The following is a 13,474-nucleotide window of genomic DNA, read 5'->3' as shown; positions in this document are numbered from 1 at the left end:
TAGAGACCCTCAAAAGCAGAGGAGAGGATACAGAAGAATGAATCTGCAAGTTGGACAAAAGACTAGAAGAAATCACTCAAGCTGAACAGGTATAAGAAAAAAGAATTTAAAAGAGTGAGGACAGGGCAAGACCTCTGGCTTAGCGGTTAAGTGCGCACACTCTGCTACTGGTGGCCCGGATTCGGACCCTGGGCATGCACCGACGTACTGCTTCTCCAGCCATGCTGAGGCCACATCCCACATACAGCAACTAGAAGGATGTGCAACTATGACATACAACAATCTACTGGGGCTTTGAGGAAAAAAAAAGGAGGAGGATTGGAAATAGATGTTACCTCAGAGCCAGTCTTCCTCAGCAAAAAGAGGAGGATTAGCACGGATGTTAGCTCAGGGCTGATCTTCCTCACAAAAAAATAAATAAATAAAATTAAAAGAGTGAGGACAGACTAAGGGACCTCTGGGAAAACATCAAGCACACTAACATCCATGTTATAGGTGTCCCAGAATGGGAAGAGCAAGACAAAGGGGCAGAGAATCTATTTGAAGAAATAATAGATGAAAACTTCCCTACCCTAAGGAAGGAAACAGACATCCATGTACAGGAAGCGCAGAGAGCCCCAAACAAGATAAACCCAAAGAGGCCCACACCAAGACACATCATAATCAAAATGTCCAGAATTAAAGATAAAGAGAGAATCATAAAAGCCACAAGAGAAAGACAAGTTACATACAAAGGAAACCCCATCAGGCTATCAGCTGACTTCTCAGCAGAAACCTTATAGGCTAGAAGAGAGTGGCACGATATATTTAAAGTGCTAAAAGGAAAAAACTTACAACCAAGAATACTCTACCCAGCAAGGTTATCATTCAAAATGGAAGGAGAGATAAAAAGTTTCCCAGACAAGCAAAAATTAAAGGAGTTTGTCACCAAGAAACCAGTACTACAAAAAATGTTAAAGGGACTGACTTAAGGGGAAAAGAGAAGACCACAAATAGGAAAAATTATCTATTTCCATGATAAGTGGGTAATGGATATAAATGCACAACAAAGAGGTTAGATATGATATCAAAAACATAAAAGGAGGGAGGAGGGGAGTTAAAGAGTAGAGCTTTCAGACAGACGTCAAACTAAAGAGACCATCAATTCTGTATAGAAGAAGAAAGGAACGGAGAAGGACTAATAAAACACTGAGAAAAAAAAAGTTAAAAAATGGCAGTAAGTACATACTTATCAATAGCTACTTTAAATGTCAATGGACTAAATGCTCCAATTAAAAGGCATAGGGTGGCTGATTGGATAAAAAAACAAGACCCATATATATGCTGCATACAAGAGACACACTTCAGACCTAAAGACACTCACAAACTGAAAGTGAAGGGATGGAAAAAGATACTCCACACAAATGGCAATGAAAAGAAAGCTGGGTAGCAGTACTCATATCAGACAAAATGGACTTTAAAACAAAAACTGTAAAAAAAGACAAAGAAGGTCATTACATAATGATCAAAGGAACAATCCAACAAGAGGATATAACATTTGTAAATATCTATGCACCCAACGTAGGAGCACCTAAATATATATAAAGCAATTCTTAACAGACAGAAAAAGAGAAATAGACAGTAACACAATAATAGTAGGGAACTTTAACACTCCACTTACACCAACATATAGATCATTCAAACAGAAGATCAATAAAGAAACAGTGGCCTTAAATGACACACTAGAACAGATGGACCTAGTAAATATATACAGAACATTCCATCCAAAAACCAAAGAATACACGTTCTTTTCAAATGCACATGGAACATTCTCCAGGATTGATCACATATTAGGCCACAAAACAAGTCTCCATGAATTTAAGAAGATTGAAATAATACCAAGCATATTTTCTGACCACAATGGTATGAAACTAGAAATCAACTATAGGAAGAAAATCAGAAAAGCCACAAGTATGTGGAGATTAAACAAAATGCTACTGAACAACGATTGGGTCAAAGAAGAAATCAAAGGAGAAATCAAAAAATACCTGGAGACAAAAGAAAATGAAAATACGACATGTCAGTATTTATGGGATACAGCAAAAGCGGTTCTAAGAGGGAAGTTTATAGCAATAAAGGCCTATCTCAACAAACAAGAAAAATCTCAAATAAACAATCTAACAATGCACCTAAAGGAACTGGAAAAAGAAGAACAAACAAAGCCCAAAGTCAGTAGAAGAAGGGAAATAAGAAAAATCAGAGCAGAAATAAATGAAAAAGAAACTAAAAAAAAATAGAAAAAATTAATAAAACCAAGAGCTCGTTTTTTGAAACGATAAACAAAATTGACAAACCTTTAGCTAGACTCACCAAGAAAAAAAGAGAGAAGGCTGAAATGAGTAAAATCAGACATGAAAGAGGAGAAATTACAACAGACTCCTCAGAAATACAAAAGATTATAAGAGAATACTATGAAAAGATGTATGCCAACAAATTCAACAATCTAGAAGAAATGGATAAATTCTTAGAATCATACAACCTTCCAAAACTGGATAAAGAAGAAATACAGAATTTGAATAGACAAATCACCAGTAAGGAGATCAAAACAGTAATCACAAATCTCCCCAAAACAAAAAGTCCAGGACCGGATGGCTTCCCTGGTGAATTCTACCAAACATTCAAAGGAGAATTAATACCTATCCTTCTCAAACTCTTCCAAAAAATTGAGGAGGGGGGGAAGCTCCCTAACTCATTCTACGAAGCCAACCTTACCCTGATACCAAAACCAGACAAGGACACCACAAAAAAAGAAAATTACAGGCCAATATCACTGATGAACATCAATGCTAAAATCCTCAACAAACTAATAGCAAATCACATACAACAATACATTAAAAAGATTATACACCATGATCAAGTGGGATTTATTCAAGGTATGCAGGGATGGTTCAACATTCGCAAATCATTCAACGTGATACACCACATTAATAAAATGAAGAATAAAAATCACATGATCATCTCAATAAATGCAGAGAAAGCATTTGACAAGATACAGCATCCATTTATGATAAAAACTCTGAATAAAATGAGTATAGAAGGAAAGTACCTCAACATAATAAAGGCCATATATGACAAACCCACAGCTAATATCCTCCTCAGTGGTGAAAAACTGAAACCTATCCCTCTAAGAACAGGAACCAGACAAGGATGCCCACTGTCACCACTCTTATTTAACATAGTACTGGAAGTCCTAGCCAGAGCAATCAGGCAAGAGAAAGAAATAAAAGGGATCCAAATTGGAAAGGAAGAAGTGAAACTCTCACTCTTTGCAGATGACATGATAATATATATAGAAAACCCTAAAGAATCCACCAGAAAACTCTTAGAAGTAATAAACGAATATGGTAAAGTTGCAGGATACAAAATCAACATACAAAAATCAGTTGCATTTCTGTACACTAACAATGAAGTAGCAGAAAGAGAAATTAAGAATACAATCCCATTTACAATTGCAACAAAAAGAATAAAATACCTAGGAATAAACTTAACCAAATAGGTGAAAGATCTGTACACCGAAAACTATAAAACATGGCTGAAAGAAATTGAAGAAGACACAAAGAAATGGAAAGATATTCCGTGCTCTTGGATTGGAAGAATTAACATAGTTAAGATGTCCATACTTCCTAAAGCCATCTATAGATTCAGTGCAATCCCTATCAAAGTTCCAACAACATTTTTCACAGAAATAGAACAAAGAATCCTAAAATTTATATGGAACAACAAAAGACCTGAATAGCTAAAGGAATCCTGAGAAAAAAGAACAAAGCTGGAGGTATCACACTCCCTGATTTCAAAATATACTACAAAGCTATAGTAACCAAAACAGCATGGTACTGGCACAAAAACAGACACACAGATCAATGGAATAGAATCGAAAGCCCAGATATAAGCCCACACATCTATGGACAGCTAAACTTCGACAAGGGAGCCAAGAACATACAATGGAGAAAGGAAAGTCTCTTCAACAAATGGTGTTGGGAAAACTGGACAGCCATATGCAAAAAAATGAAAGTAGACCATTACCTTACACCATACACAAAAACTAACTCCAAATGGATTAAAGACTTGAATGTAAGACCTGAAACTATGAAACTTCTAGAAGAAAACCTAGGCTGTATGCTCTTCGAAATCGGTCTTAGCAACATATTTTCAAGCACCATGTGTGACCGGGCAAGAGAAACAATAGAAAAAATAAACAAATGGGACTACATCCAACTAAAAAGCTTCTTCATAGCAAAGGAAAACATCAACAAAATGAAAAGACAACCTAACAATTGGGAGAAGATATTTGCAAACCATACATCTGATAAGGTGTTAATCTCCAAAATATATAAAGAACTCATGCATCTTAATAATAACAAAACTAACAACCCAATTAAAAAATGGGCAAACGTCCTGAACAGACATTTCTCCAAAGAAGATATACAGATGGCCAACAGACACGAAAATATGTTCAACATCATGAACTATCAGGGAAATGCAAATAAAAACTACAATGAGATATCAGCTCACACCTGTCAGAATGGCTATAATTAAAAAGACAGGAAACAAGTGTTGGAGAGGTTGTGGAGAGAAGGGAACTCTCATACACTGCTGGTGGGAGTGCAAACTGGTGCAGCCACTATGGAAAACAGTATGGAGATTCCTCAAAAAATTAAGGATATAAGTACCATATGATCCAGCTATTCCACTACTAGGTCTTTATCCAAGTAAGTTGAGAACACCAAGGCGTAAAGGTACATGCACCCCTGTGTTCATTGCAGCGTTATTCACAATAGCCAAGACTTGGAAGCAACCTCAGTGCCCATCAAGGGACGAATGGATAAAGAAGATGTGGTATATATACACAATGGAATACTACTCAGCCATAAGAAATGATGAAATCCAGCATTTGTGACAACATGGATGGGCATTGAGGGTATTATGCAAAGTGAAATAAGTCAGAGGGAGAAGGTCATATACCATATGATCTCACTCATTAAGTAGTAGATAATAACAACAACAAACAAACACATAGAGACAGAGATTGGATTGGTGGTTACCAGAGGGGAAGGGGGGAGGGCGGAGGACGAAAGGGATAATTCGGCACATGTGTGTGGTGATGGGTTGTAATTAGTATTTGGGTGGTGAACATGATGTAATCTATGCAGAAATAGAAGTATAATGATGTACACCTGGAATTAATGTAATATTATAAACCAATGTTTCTGCAATAAACAAAAAATTTAAAAGAAAAAAGGGTGGATTGCATTCAGAAGCAGATGTATTAATTAGGCTTTGATAGGATGAGGAACATCCCTTCTAGTAGAGTACTGCTCAAACCATAACACGCTTGTGAAACCCTTGTGGATTATGTCACAAAGGAGATTCTGATTCAGTAGGTCCAGGGTGGGGCCTGACATTTTGCATTTCTAACAAGCTTCCAGGTGAGGCCAATGTAGCTGGTCTATAGACCACACTGTAAGACACAAGGGGCTAGTCAATGTTTCTCAACCTTGGCTGTAGATTAGAATCACTTGGAGGAGCTTTTAAAACTCCTGAGGATAGAAAAGATCAACAAAACTAATAGCTGGTTATCTTCTTCAGAAAAATGTCTGTTCACATCCTCTGCCCATTTTTTGATTGGGTTGTTCATTTTTTTGTTGTTGAGTTGTGTGTTCTTTATATATTTTGGAAATTAACCTCTTGTCAGATATATGATTTGCAATATTTTCTCCCAGTTGGTGGGTTGTCTTTTCATTTTGTTGATGGTTTCTTTTGCTGTGCAGAAGCTTTTTAGTCTGATGTAGTCCCATTTGTTTGTTCTTTGTTTATTTCTCTTGCCTGAGTAGACATGGTATTCAAAAAGATACTGCTACAACTGATGTCAAAGAGTGTACTGCCTATCTGAAAAGATGTTCAACATCACCAATTATTAGGGAAATGCAAATCAAAACTACAATGAAATATCACCTCACACCCTTCAGAATGGCTATAATTAACAAGACAAGAAATAACAAGTGTTGGAGAGGATGTGAAAAAAAGGGAACCCTCATACACTGCTGGTGGGAATGCAAACTGGTGCAGCCACTATGGAAAACAGTATAGAGATTTCTCAAAAAATTAAAAATAGAAATACCTTGGGGCTGGCCCAGTGGTGCAAGCCGTTAAGTGTGCACCTCCACTTTTGCGGCCTGGGGTTCGCAGGTTCGGCCCCAGGCATGCACCAATGCACGGCTTATCAAAGCCATGCTGTGGCGGTGTCCCATATAAAGTGGAGGAAGATGGGCACAGATGTTAGCTCAGGCCCAACCTTCCTCAGCAAAAAAAAAAGAGGAGGATTGGCATCAGATGTTAGCTTAGGGCTGATCTTCCTCATAAAAAAATATAAAAAAATAGAAATAGCATACAATCCCGCCATTCCACTACTGGGTATTTATCCAAAGAACATGAAATCAATAATGCAAAAGATATATGCACCCCTATGTTCATCACATCATTATTCACAATAGCCAAGGTATGGAAGCAACCTAAGTACTCATCAATGGATGAATGGATAAAGAAGATGTGGTATATATATACAATGGATTACTACTCAGCTGTAAAAAGACGAAATTGTACCATTTGCAACAATATGGATGGACCTTGAGGGTATTATGCTAAGTGAAATAAGTCAAACAGAGAAACACAAATACTATGTGATTTCACTCATACGTGGAAGATAAACACATAGATAAGAAGAACAGATTGGTGGTTATCAGAAAAGAAGGGGGTGAGGGGAGGGCAAAACAGGTAAAGGGGTACATATGTATGGTAACAGATAAAAAGGAGACTATTGGTGGTGAACGTGATGCAATCTACACAGAAACTGAAATACAATAATGCACACCTGAAATTTACACAATGTTATAAGCCAATATGACTTCAATAAAATAAATTTTAAAAAAACTAAAAGCTAGTTTTTTGGAAAAGATAAAATTGACAAACATTTAGCTAGGCTAACTAAGAGAAAAAGAGAGAAGCCTCAAATAAATAAAATTATAAATGAAAGAGGAGACATTACAACTGATACCACAGAAATACAAAGGATCATAAGAGACTACTATGAACAATTGTATATAAATGAATTGGACAACAGAGAAGAAATAATAAATTCCTAGAAACATACAACCTACCGAATCTGAATCATGAAGAAATAGAAAATCTGAACAGACCAATAGCGAGTAAGGAGACTGAATCAGTTATAATGAAAACTCCCAACAAAGAAAAACCCAAGACCATGGGTTCATGCATGAATTCTACCAAACATTTAAACAGAATTAACACCAATTCTTCTCAAATCTTCCAAAAAACTGAAGAGGAAAGAACACTCTCAAACTCATTTTACAAGACCAGCATTACCCTGATACCAAAGCCAGACAAATACACCATAAGAAAATTACAGGCCAATATCCCTGATTAACATACATCAGAAAGATACATACAAAGATACATACATACAAAGATAATACAAAAGATAAATACAAAGATACATACATCAGAAATACACATACAAAAATCCTCAACAAAATACTAACAAACCAGATTGAACACAATTGGATCATTCACCATGGTCAAGTGGGATTTATCACTGGGATGCGAGGATGGTTCAACATACACAAATAAAAAATGTGATACACCACATTAACAAAATGAAGGATAAAATCATATGATCATCTAAATAGATGTAGAAAAGCATTTGACAAAATTCATCATCCTTTCATTATAAAAAACTCAAGAAATTAGGTATAGAAGGAATGTACCTCAACAACATAAAGGCCATATATGACAAGCCCACAACTAACATACTTAACAGTGAAAAGCTAAAAGCTTATCTGCTAAGATCAGGAAAAAGACAAAGATGCCCAGTCTTGCCACTTCTATTCAACATGTTATTGGAAGTCATAGCCAGGGCAACTTGGCAAGAAAAAGAAATTAAAGGCATTCCAGTCGGAAATAAAGAAGTAAAACTATCTCTTTTGCAGTTGACATCATCTTTTTTTTTTTTGTGAGGAAGATCGGCCCTGAGCTAACATCCATGCCAATCCTCCTCTTTTTGCTGAGGAGGAACGGCCCTGAGCTAACATCCGTGCCGATCTTCCTCCATTTTATGTGGGATGCTGCCACAGCATGGCATGACAAGTGGTGCGTTGGTGCACGCCCAGGATCTGAACCCGGGCCGCCAGCAGCAGAGTGTGAGCACTTAACCACTACACCACGGGGCCAGCCCCTGACATGATCTTGTATATAGAAAACCCTGTAGACTCCACAAAAAACTATTAGAACTAATAAACAAATTCAGTAAGATTGCAGGATACAAAATCAACATACAAAAATCAGTTGCATTTCTGTACGCCAACAATGAACTATCCAAAAAAGAAAATAAGAAAACAATCTCACTTACAATAGCATTAAAAAGAATAAAATTCTTAGGAATAAATTTAACTGAGGAGGTGGCAGACCTGCACACCAAAAACTATAAAACATTAATGAAAGAAATTGAAGAAGACACAAATAAATGGAAAGATATCCTGCCCTTCATGGATTGGAAGAATTAATATTGTTAAAATGTCAAAACTACCCAAAACAATCTACAGGTTATGCAATTCTTATTAAAATCCAATGACATTTTTCACAAAAATAGAAAAAACAACCCTAAAATTCATATGGAATCACAAAACACCCCTAATTACCAAAGCAATCTTGAGAAAGAAGAACAAATCACACTGCCTGATTTCAAAATACATTACAAAGCTATAGTAATTAAAAAATATATGGTATTGGCATAATAACAGTCATGTAGACCAATGGAACAGAATAGACAGCCCAGAAATAAACCCACACAATAATGGTCAATTGATCTTCGACAAAGGTGCCAAGAACACCCAATAGGAAAAGGATAGTCTCTTCAATAAACGGTGTTGGAAAAAAAGGATATCAACATGCAAAAAAATGAAATTGGACCCTCATCTCACAAATATATACAAAAATCAATTCAAAATGTATTAAAGACTTAAACATAAGGCCTGAAACTGGAAAACTTCCAGAAGAAAACATAGAGAAAGCTTTTTGACATTGGTCAGGACAATGACTTTTTGGATATGACACCAAAAGCTCAGACAACAGAAGCAAAAATAGACAAATGAAATTGCATAAAGCTAAAAAGCTTCTGCACAGCAAAGGAAATAATCAACAGAGTGAAGAGACAGCCTATGAAGTAGGAGAAAATATTTGCAAACCATATATCTGATAAGAAGGTAACATCCAAAATATATAAAGAACTCAAACGACTCCATAACAAGAAAACAAATAACTCGATTTAAAAATAGGCAAAGGACCTGAATAGACATTTCTCAAAATAAGACATACAAATTGCCAACAGGTATATGAAAAGATGCTCAACATCACTAATGCATCATTTGCATTCTGAAATGCAAATCAAAACCACAGTGAGATATCACCTCACATCTGTTAGAATGGCTATTATCAAAAAGACAAGAGATGAGGGCTGGCCCCATGGCTTAGCGGTTAAGTGTGCACGCTCTTCTACTGGCAGCCCGGGGTTCAGATCCCGGGTGTGCACCGACACACTGCTTGTCTGGCCATGCTGAGGTGGCGTCCCACATACAGCAACTAAGAAGGATGTGCAACTATGACATACAACTATCTACTGGGGATTTGGGGAGAAAAAGGGAAAAAAAAGGAGGAGGATTGGCAATTGATGTTAGTTCAGGGCCGGTCTTCCTCAGCAAAAAGAGGAGGATTGGCATGGATGTTAGCTCAGGGCTGATCTTCCTCACACACACACAAAAAAAGACAAGAGATAACACGTGTTGGCGAGGATATGGAGAAAAGGGAACCCTTACACACTATCGGTCAGAATGTAAATTGGTAAAACCATTATGGAAAACAGTATGAAGGTTCCTCAAAAAATTAAAAATAGAACTAGCATACGATCCAGCAATCCAACCTCTGGGTATTTATCCAAAAGAAATAAAATCAGGATAAAAAAATATCTGCACTTACATGTTCATTGCAGCGTTATTCACGGTAGCCAAGATATGGAAACAGCCTAAGTGTCTGTCAACTGATGAATGGATAAAGAAGATGTGGTGTATATATACAATGGAATAGTATTCAGCCATAAAAAAGAAGGAAATCCTCCCATTTGCAACAACATGGCTGGTCCTTAAGGGCATTATGCTTAGTGAGATAAGCCAGACAGAGAAAGACAAATATTGTACGATATCACTTGTATGTGGAATCTAAAAAGCCAAACTCATAGAAACAGAGAGTAGAATGGTAGTTACCAGGGGCTGGGGCACGGGGAAATTGGGGAGGTGTTGTTAAAGGGTACAAACTTGCAACTAGAAGACGAATATATTTTGGATATCTAATGCACAGCACAGTGATTATAGACAACAATACTGTATTATATACTTCAAAATTGCTAAGGGACTAGATCTTAAATGTTCTCACCACAAAAAAGAGATGATAATTATGTGATGTAATAGAGGCATTAGGTAAAGATACAATAGTAATCATATTGCCATATATAAATGTATCAAATCAACACGATGCACACCTTGAACTTACACAATGTTCTATGTCTGTCTTATCTTAATTAAAAAATAAATGAATTAATTTTTAGGAATAAATAAAAATAAAAACACATGTAATAAAGATTTTCCTAAGAGTGATACTCACTTGCTACATTAAGGACAGTTTTAGTTAAGGGAATTGATGTGATAGACATTCTGTAAAGCAGGTAGAGAGATATTTATAAACACATGTAATAAAGATGGTCATAAGAGTGCTATGTCCAAAAAAAAAAAAATGAAATGAATGAGACTAGATGGAGACAAGTTTGAAGGATATTTTAGCCATGGCGTGACTTGGCCAGATTTGCTTTCTTAAAAAACAAATATTCAAATTTATTTTTAGCAAAAATATGTGCACTGGGCTTTTAAAAATCAAACAATATAAAGAATTGATAATGCAAAGAAATAGTTTCCTATATGACCCCAGTCCTGCTCCCCAGAAGGACCCCTGTGAATTCTTCTGATTCTGATTTTTATCTTCTGGTGACTTCCACCACATCTGTAAATCTTCTGCTTCTACTGCTGTTTTGTGCTTTGCCATTTTTACAGTATTTATTGACAGCTGTGGAAGGTGAAGTTTTAACTCAGTGGCATCACCCACACACACTCTCTCCCCTCCCTTCCCCATACAGCTATAGACCATTTTTGCTTCCTTTATGGGTTGCCTTTACCTAACTATCTGAGCTCTCACTATCCAGTGATTGGCTATGATTGCTTGTAAAAACGTTTATGCAAAATTCAGTCTCTGAAGTGAGAACATGCTCTAATGAACCCTCATACAATGTCAGCCAAAACGTTTAAGTCTAGGTCGTGAACTACTCCAATAAGAGGTTAGAGCCTTGTTTAAATATGCTAGGCATTAAAGCTGCCATCCTCCCCACCCTTGCCCTAAGTGTTTAGCCCTTACTGGGTCCCAGTGGTGACCTCTGCCAGATTCCTAGAACTACCAAACCCGGTCTGATAGATATTATCTGCAATGTGTCATTACATTGTTTATTTACATTACAGTACATGTCATTGAAGGACACAGGAAAAATCAAGTTCAAATATCCAATACTCTACAGTGTTGTTGTCTATTGCTCACAAACATACCCATTAATGAGTTCTCTAACTGTTAAATAATTAGGTAATCGGTGTTTAAAATGCTTTATATTTTGCAGAAATCTTTGGTGTTTTTTTTTCTTTTTGAGGAAGAGTGCCCCTGAGCTAACATCTGTTGTCAATCTTCCTCCTCTTTTCCTTTTTCTCCCCAAAGCCCCAGTAGATAGTTGTATGTCATAGTTGTACATCCTTCTAGTTGCTCTATGTGGGACGCCACCTCAGCACAGCTTGATGAGCGGTGGGTAGGTCCGCACCCAGGATCCAAACCAGGAACACCCGGGCCACTGAAGCAGAGCATGGGAACTTAACTGCTACGCCACCAGGCTGGCCCCTGGTGGGTTGTTGTATAGATGTTTCAGGGTTTTTTAGTAATACTTTAGGGAAATGGGTTGGGGTTTTTGAATGGGCTGTGGATGCAGTGTTCTTTAAATGGAAAATACTCTGCTGCTATCTGAATATTTGCTTTCCTCGGGAATGGATCAGATTTGAATAATGAGGAATTCCTGTGCTTACACTTTCATTTCTTATTTCTTGAGCTGTTGATAAAATCCCTTGACTCTCCATGTTAAGTGAAGATATAACAACCTTACTCTCCCTTCATTTCTCCTCACCCTCTTCTACCTACCAATTGCTGCTTCTGTACTTACATTTTTCTATTGTCAAGGTTGATAAAATTTACATTCTGTTTTATAAATCTATAAGTGTTTTGTCTATAGTTGGTTATAGAAGTTGAAAATCAATGTACAATATTTGCATTATTATAGCTATCAAATATTGCTTACTGCACAGCTCAGTAATGTATTATTATATTCTTTTCCTAGTACTTTTTTGCTTTCCTGGAGGCTCTATTTGCATATCTTGTTCTCTTTCTTTGTTTGCCTTTACCTCCTTCTTAGGATGATCTATATTCTTAAGTATTCCAATAAATCTCTGGATTCCCTTTATTCTCAGATGCACCCTTCTGAAGCCTCTGTCCTCCTGCATCCATGGGGGCTAATTGCTTTCTAGACCTATTGCTCAATTGTCATCCCAGTACTTCCCTTCATTGGTCTCCTCAGTGGGATTGACTTGATGTATACCTCATTTTTACACACATTCTCAAGGAACATACTAAGATAAGGTGCATGGGGATTTAATTTTCTAAATTCCTCATCACCTGAAAATGTCTTTATTGTACTCTCATATTTGTTTGATAATTTTCAAGGCTTAAAATTCTAGGTTAAAAATACTTTTCCTTTAGATTTTGAGGATCTTGTTCCTTTGAACGTAACCTGTTTCCCCTCTCTTTGGATGCATTTAGGATCTACTCTTTATGTCTGGTGTTTTGGAATTTCATGTTAACCTGCTTTGATTTTTTTTAAATTTTGTTTACTGTACTGGGTACCTGATAGGCTCTTTCAAACTTAAGGTTTATATTTTTCTTCAGCTCAGGGAAATTTTCTTGTATTATTATTTTGGTAATTTCCTCCCATCCATTTTTTTTCTCTTCTTCCTTTCTGGCATTCCTATTAGTCATGTGGATGCAGAAGTGCTATCTTGCTCTGAAATCATTATTAGTAAGTATAGATCTTACATCCCATAGTTGGGAGTGGAGGAAATACTTTACACCTCGAGATAAAAAAAAAACTAACAAAAATCAGCTTCACACTGTCTAGTTGTAGCCCACCCAAAATAAGTCAACCCTTAAACCTTTCCTGTCAGCTACTGACTTTAAC

The sequence above is a fragment of the Ceratotherium simum genome, chromosome X (genome assembly GCF_057802395.1).
Source record: "Ceratotherium simum simum isolate JZ-2026a chromosome X, ASM5780239v1, whole genome shotgun sequence".
Classification (NCBI taxonomy): Eukaryota; Metazoa; Chordata; class Mammalia; order Perissodactyla; family Rhinocerotidae; genus Ceratotherium; species Ceratotherium simum.
This window is presented reverse-complemented; position numbering follows the sequence as displayed.